Raw genomic sequence first — 7,619 nt, forward strand, 5'->3', positions numbered from 1 at the left:
TTTTCCACGCTGAGCAATTTTCAATTGAAAAGCACATGATTCTAGAACTTATAAAAAGTATACATCTGTTAATTCACAAAATGCTAATGTAACAGTTCACAAATGCTAACCTCCTAGTTTTTAATAGAAATTAATGTTTTTAAGGATTCTAATTAATATATGTAATTAAAGTTACTAGAAATAATAAGGGAAAGAACTTTGTATGCAAGAAAAGAAGAATGTGGTTTTGGTGGACAAAGGTATAAGGTGTGGAGGTATATTATTTTAAGGGAAACTGGAGTAATTTTGTCTAAACTAGAATTTCTGGTAATGATAGACAAACTAAATGTATACAAAATTGAAGTGATAAAGAGAATTTTACATTTGTGGTCAAGTTTGCTAAAATTTGAATTGTTATAAGAGTTTAAAATAAGTTCTGATATCAATACTGTAAGGTAAAGCTAAAACTTGATTTTCTTTCATTTCTTAAAAGGAAAAATTTGTACAACTTCCTGCTGATACCTTGTTGTCTCATAGTAGTATGACCAGATTCTATAACTCTTTAATGCTTTATGCTAAAGCCTATAATCCATAGGTCAAATAATCTTTCCTGGATCCCAATTCAAAGGGTCCATTTGGTCACAATCTAGAACAGCCGTGGGCAAACTATAGCCCGCGGGTGGATCCGGCCCGTTCAGCTGTTCTATCCGGCCTGCGGAGCCGAAAGAGCAGAGGGTTCTCTTGCTCTCCCCTCCGCTCCTTCACCAGCAGCAGTGTTAACATGTATTAGTTCACACAAACACTCCATCCATGCTTTTGTTCCGGCCCTCCGGTCCAGTTTAATAACCCATTGTGGCCCTCAAGTCAAAAAGTTTGCCCACCCCTGATCTAGAATCTGGTAAATATTACTGATGAAGAAGAGAAGTATCTGACATCAATTAAGGTAGACTGCTTCTGCCCAAGATGCAAATGAAACTTCCTATTCCCATTTGACCCAGTGATCCCACTTCCAGGAATATATCCCAAGAAATCAGAAACACCAATAAGAAAGGATATATGCATCCCTATGTTCATAGCAGCACAATTCACCATAGCTAAGATATGGAAACAGCCTAAGTGACCATCAGTAGATGAATGGATTAGAAAAGTGTGTTACATCTACATGATGGAATACTATGCTGCTGTAAAAAAGAAGGAATTCTTACCATTTGCAACAGCATGGATAGAACTGGAGAGCATTATGCTAAGTGAAATTACCCAGTCAATGAAGGAAAAATACCACATGATCTCACTCACTTATGGATAATAAAGACTATTATAAACTTAGGAACAAAAATAGATACAGAGGCAGAGCAGTCTCGAACAGACTGTCAAACTACAGCGGGAAGGCCGGGGAGGGTTGAGGCGCAGGAGGGGAGGATAAGAGATCAACTGAAGGACTTGTATGCATGCATATAAGCATAACCAATGGACATAAGACACTGGGGGGTAGGGAAGGCCAGGGGATTGTCAAGGGTGGGGGGAAAAAGGAGACATATGTAATACTCTTTGTAATACTTTAAGCAATAAATCAATTAAAAAAATAAAATAATACTATAAATAAAAAAATGCTGGCATGCCTAAGCCTATCAAAGTTGTTCAATACAATATCAATACAGAAGAATTATATTTCTACCTAAAGGAATTTATCCACATACTGTATTTCAGACATCTGTTGATGAATCCCAGAGATCTCCGAGTCGTGGTTATTGAATCAGTACTATGTCCTTCCCATTTCAGAGAGACACTCACTCACGTTCTCTTCAAGTATTTTGAGGTTCTGTCTGCTTTGCTTGCTCCAAGCCATGTAATGGCTCTTCTGACACTTGGGATAAACTCTGCTATGGTCCTGGATTGTGGATATAGAGAAAGCCTGATGTTACCTATATATGAGGAATCCCAGTACTAAATTGTTGGGGAGCACTCCCCCTAGGAGGAAAAGCTCTGCACAGGGAGTTGGAAACTCAACTATTGGAGCAATGTACTGTTGACACAGGTGCTGCTAAAGAACAGAGCCTTCCCTCTGTGATGGGTTCAATCCCAGAAGGTGTCTTAGGGGACATTAAAGTGCGCACTTGCTTTGTAAGTGATCTGAAATGTGGACTAAAAATCCAAGCAGCAAAATTTAATATCGATGGGAATACTGAGCGTCCCTCACCACCCCCAAATGTTGACTACCCATTAGATGGAGAGTAGATTTTACATGTCCTTGGATCAATCAGGGATTCGGTTGTCAAATTTTTTGAACATGATAATGAAGAGAAGTTGCCACTTTAATATTGGATTCCCTTATGCAGTGCCCAATAGACACCAGGAAGCAATTAGCAGAGAACTTGGTAATCATAGGTGACACATCTATGTTGCCAGAATTTCTCCATAGATTGCTTGCAGAAATAAGGTATTTGGTAGAAAAACCAAAATATAAGAAAACACTTGGCACCAAGACATTCCGTATTCATACTCCACCTGCAAAAGCTAATTGTGTGGCCTGGTTGGGAGGAGCTATTTTTGGAGCATGGCAAGACATACTGGGGAGCCGTTCTGTCTCAAAGGAATATTACAATCAGACAGGCCGTATTCCTGATTGGTGTTCTCTTAATAACCCACCTATGGAAATGATGTTTGATGTCGGGAAAACTCAACCACCTCTGATGAAAAGAGCATTTTCCACTGAGAAATAAAAGTTTGAATAAATTCAACTTTGTTTCATTTCATCTATCAGACCAATTACAAGCAAATTGTACAAAGTATGTAAGACACTGTTAGAAACGACTTTTGTGGAAGTGAAAGCATTTCTGTAATTACCTTTCACATTATTTAATACTTTCAATTTTTATTTTTCTTGTGTAGTGGTAAAATGGTAGCTGATGCTTATGAAATACGTTGTATTTATATCAATAAAATACAGTAAAGCAAAAAAACAAACAAACAATAATTCTTTTATGTGATACTGCCAGCATAAAGTGAAGGGAGCTAAGAGTGGCCCCTAGCTGACAGACAGGAAGAAGACAGTTTTACAGTAGTTTTGCAACCACAAGAAACTAAATTATTCCAACAAGAATAAGCTTTGAAGGAAATTTTCCACAGAAACTTTAGATGTGAACTCAGCTTAGCTGCCACTTTGAATTCAGCTTTCTTGTACTCTGAACAGAGATCCCAGCTGCACAGTGCCCAGACTTCTAACTTAAAGAACTTTGAGCTAATAAATGGGTGTGGTTTTAAGTCTCTAAGTTTATGATAATTTATTATATATAAACTAGAGGCCCAGTGGACGAAATCAATGCATAGTTATGGTCCCTAGGACTGGCCTGTGATCAGGGCCATCTACCCCGGCTGTTTGCATCTGGCCATGCCCCCCCCACTGCTACCCACCCCTGGTTCCCTGTTCACCATTGGGCAATGCCTGCAGGCCAGGGGAACAGACTGAGAGGTTGGCCGTTCCCACCCGCTCGCTGGCCCTGCTCCTTGCCGTGGGTTGCCCTCTGTGTGTGGGGCGACCAGCAGGGCAGGGGCCTTGGCCTGGTGCCACCTGCATCCACTGCCACCCATCCCCTGTTCCCCATTCACATTCGGTGATCAGGGCTTGTGGGCTGGAGGCAGCTCCTGTGTTGAGAATCTGACCCCTGGTGGTCAGCACATCTTACCAACCAGTCATTCACTGTTTGGTTGATTTGCATATTACCCTTTTATTATATAGGATAGAAAACTAATAGCTTTCAGTAAATTTTTGTAAAACAATAACACATTTATTTTGAGGATAATGGGAAATCATTAAATAATTAAAGTAGGGGAATGAAACAAACAAAAAAATCATTTGAAAAAGTTTAATTTGGCTACAGTGTGGAAAAGGGATTAGAAAAAAGGCCAGAGAAAGGAAATTTTAATTTCTGCCATGGCTCTTGGAATAGAATCACTGTCCCTACATCTCTTTATGCATTATAGCTTTTTGCTTGAAAAATATACCAAGACTCATATTTATGCCCAATATATTTGTTGAATACCTACTGTGTTCCAGACAATGAATTAAACAACTAAGACAAAAGGCTGAATAACTATGAACTCCACGTTATACTGGGGGTGACTGAAAACAAAACAAAACAATTGATACAAATCAAACTTTAAGTATCAATATAAAAGGAGTCCAAACAGGGAACAGCTAGGGTAAAAATCATAAGAAATATATTAGTTTGATGGGATTAAAGTATATTGCATTTATTTACCTATTTATTTAATTAAAGTTATTATTTAATGTATTATGTACGTCTCCTTTTTCCCCCATTGACCTCTCCCCGGCCACTCTCAACCCCCAGCACATGCCCTCACTGCCCCCCCACTTGTATCAATTGGCTATGCTCATATGCATGCATACAAGTCCTTTGGTTAATCTCTTACTCCCCCCCGTCCACTTTCCATCATAGGTTGGAGAGTCAATTTGATGCTTCTATGACTCTGGCTCTGTTTTTGTTCATCAGTTTATGTTGTTCATTATATTCCACAAATGAATGAGATCATACGATATTTCTCTTTCTCTGACTGGCTTATTTTTCTTAGCATGATGCTCTCCAGTTCCATCCATGCCATCACAAATGGTAAGAATTCCTTCTTTTTTACTGCAGCGTAGTATTCCATCATGTAGAACAACAGTTTTCTAATCCACTCATCTGCTGATTGGCACTTACGCTGTTTCCAAATCTTAGCTATAGTAAATGGTGCTGCTATGAACATAGGAATGCATTTATCCTTTCTGACTGGTTTCTGGGTTCTTGGGATGTATTCCTAGAAATGGGATTAATGGGTCAAATGATGTTCCATTACAAATTTTTTGAGGAAATGCCATACTGTTTGCCACAGTGGCACCAGTCTGCATTCCCACCAGCAGTGCAAGAGGGTTCCTTTCTCTCCGCATCCACTCCAGCACTTGTCATTTGTTGATGATAGCCATTCTGACAGGTGTGAGATAGTATATCATTGTTTTGATTTGCATCTCTCAGATGATTAGTGATTTTGAACATGTTTTCATGTCTCTTGGTCTTCTGTATGCCCTCTTTCAAAAGGTGTTTATTTAGGTCCTTTGCCCATTTTTTTGATTGGATTGTTTATCTTCCTTTTGTTAAGTTGTAGGTGTTCCCAGTAGATTTTTGAGTTTAAATCCTTACTGGAGATAACATTGGCAAATATGTTCTCCCATGCAGTGGACTTTCTTGTTGTTTTGTTGATGGTTTCTTTTTCTGTGCAGAAGCTTTTTATTTTTATGTAGTCCCATTTGGTTATTTTCTCCTTAGTTTACATTGCCCTAGGAGTTGTATCAGTAAAGATATTGCTACAACAAATGTCTGCAATTTTTTAAAATATATTTTATTGATTTTTCACAAAGAGGAAGGGAGAGGGACAGAGAGTTAGAAACATCGATGAGAGAGAAACATTGATCAGCCGCCTCCTGCACTCCCCCCCCCACACTGGATATGTTCCCACAACTAAGGCACATGTCCCTGACTGGAATCAAACCCAGGGCCCCTCAGTCCTTAGGCCGACACTCTATCCACTGAGCCAAACCGGTCAGGGCAATGTCTGCAATTTTATGCTGATGTCTTCTTCTACTATTTTTATGGTTTCCCATATTATGTTCAAGTCCTTTATCCATTTTGAGTTTATTTTTTGTGTATGGTGTAAGTTTGTGGTCTAGTTTCATTTTTTTGCATGTATCTGTCCAATTTTCCAATACCATTCATTGAAAAGACTGTCTTGACTCCAGAGTATGGTCTTGCCTCCTTTGTCAAATTATTAATTGAGCATAATGACTTGGGTCGATTTCTGGATTCTCTGTTCCAGTCCATTGGTCTATATATCTGTTCTTGTGCTGGTACCAGACATTTTTGAGAACAGTGACTTTGTAATATAGCTTGATATCTGGTATTGTGATCCCTCCAACTTTGTTCTTCTTTCTCAAGATTGCTGCACCTATTCTGGGTCTTTTTTTGTTCCAGATGAATTTTTGGAGAGTATTTTCTAGATCTTTGAAGTATGCCATTCGTATTTTAATGGGGACTGAAATGATTCTATATATTGCTTTGGGTAGGATGGACATTTTAACGATGTTGATTCTACCAATCCTTGAACATGGAATATTCTTCCATTTTTTTGTATCTCTTCTTTCAGCTTTCTATAATTTTATGATAACAGTTCCTTTACCTCAGTTAAATTTATTCCTAGAGACCTTAATTTTTGTGTTAAAGTGGTGAATGGGATTATTTTTTTAGCTTCTCTGTCTCTGTGAGTTTATCACTGGTGTATAAAAAGCCATAGATTTCTGGGTGTTAATTTTGTATCCTGCTACATTGTCTAATTAATTTATTACCTCCAGTAGATTTATGATGGAGTCCTTAGGGTTTTTTAAGTACAATATCATGTCATCTGCATGTAATGACTACTTATTTTCCAATGTGGATGTCTTTCATTTGTTCTTCTTGTCTGATCGCTATGGCTAGCATTTTCAGTACTATTTCAAACAAGAGTGGTGAAAGTGGGCATTTCTCTCTCATTACTGTTCTTAGGTGAAATGGTTTTAGTTTTTGCCCATTGAGTAAGAAATTTGCTGTAGGTGTCATATAAGGCTTTTGTTAAGGTGATATATGATCTCTCTATTCCCACTTTGTTGAGAGTTTTTATTTCTAATCAGGAAAGAATGTTTGATTTGTGAAATGCCTTTTCTGCATCAATTGATAGGATTATGTTATTTTTGTCTTTCAATGTTTATGTGATGTGTCACATTTTTTGATTTGCAGATATTGTACCAGCCTTGCATCCCTGGGATATATCCCATTTGGTCATGGTGTATGATCTTTCTAATGTAATGCTGGATCCAATTTGGTAGGATTGTTTTTTTTTTTGAGGATTATAGCATCTATGTTCATTAGGGATATTGGTCTGTAATTCTCTTTTTTGTGGTGTCTTTATCTGGTTTTGTGATTAGGGTAATTCTGGCTTCATAGGAAGAGCTAGGAAGTGTGCTTTCCTTTTGAATTTTTTGGAATAGTCTGAGAAGGACAGGTTTTCATACTTCTTTGAATGTTTGGTAAAACTCCACTGTGAAGTCATCTGGACCAGGGCTTTTGTTTGCTGGAAATTTTTTGATGACTGCTTCAATTTCCTCCTTAGTTATTGGCCTGTTGAGATTCTTTTTTAGTTCTTCTTGATTGAGTTTTGTAAGATCATATTTTTCTAAGAATATGTCTATTTCCTCTAGGTTGTCTAGTTTGTTGGAATAGAGTTGTTCATATTATTTTTTACAATCCTTTATATTTCTGTAGGGTATGCTGTTATTTTGCCTCTTTCATTTTGGATTTTGTTTATTGGGGTTTTCTCTCTTTGCTTCTTGGTGAGCCTGACTAGAGATTCATCAATCTTGTTTAAACTTTCAAACAACCAGCTCTTGGTTTCATTAATCTTTTGTATTTTTTTTTTGGTCTCTATGTCATTTATTTCTGCTCTGATCTTTATTATCTCCTTCCTTCTGCTCACTCTAGGCTTTTCTTGTTGTTCTCTTTCTAATTCTTTAAGTTGTAGAGTTAGTTAATTTATTACAATTTTTCCATATTTTCTGA

At 37.7% G+C, this 7,619-nt stretch overlaps 1 pseudogene; it reads left to right on the forward strand.

Moving 5' to 3' along the window:
* The first annotated feature begins 1,585 nt into the window (after nt 1-1,585).
* LOC132224625 (actin-related protein 10-like) lies at nt 1,586-2,717 on the forward strand (annotated as a pseudogene).
* The last annotated feature ends 4,902 nt before the right edge of the window (nt 2,718-7,619 follow it).

The sequence above is a fragment of the Myotis daubentonii genome, chromosome X (genome assembly GCF_963259705.1).
Source record: "Myotis daubentonii chromosome X, mMyoDau2.1, whole genome shotgun sequence".
In the NCBI taxonomy this organism is placed as follows: Eukaryota; Metazoa; Chordata; class Mammalia; order Chiroptera; family Vespertilionidae; genus Myotis; species Myotis daubentonii.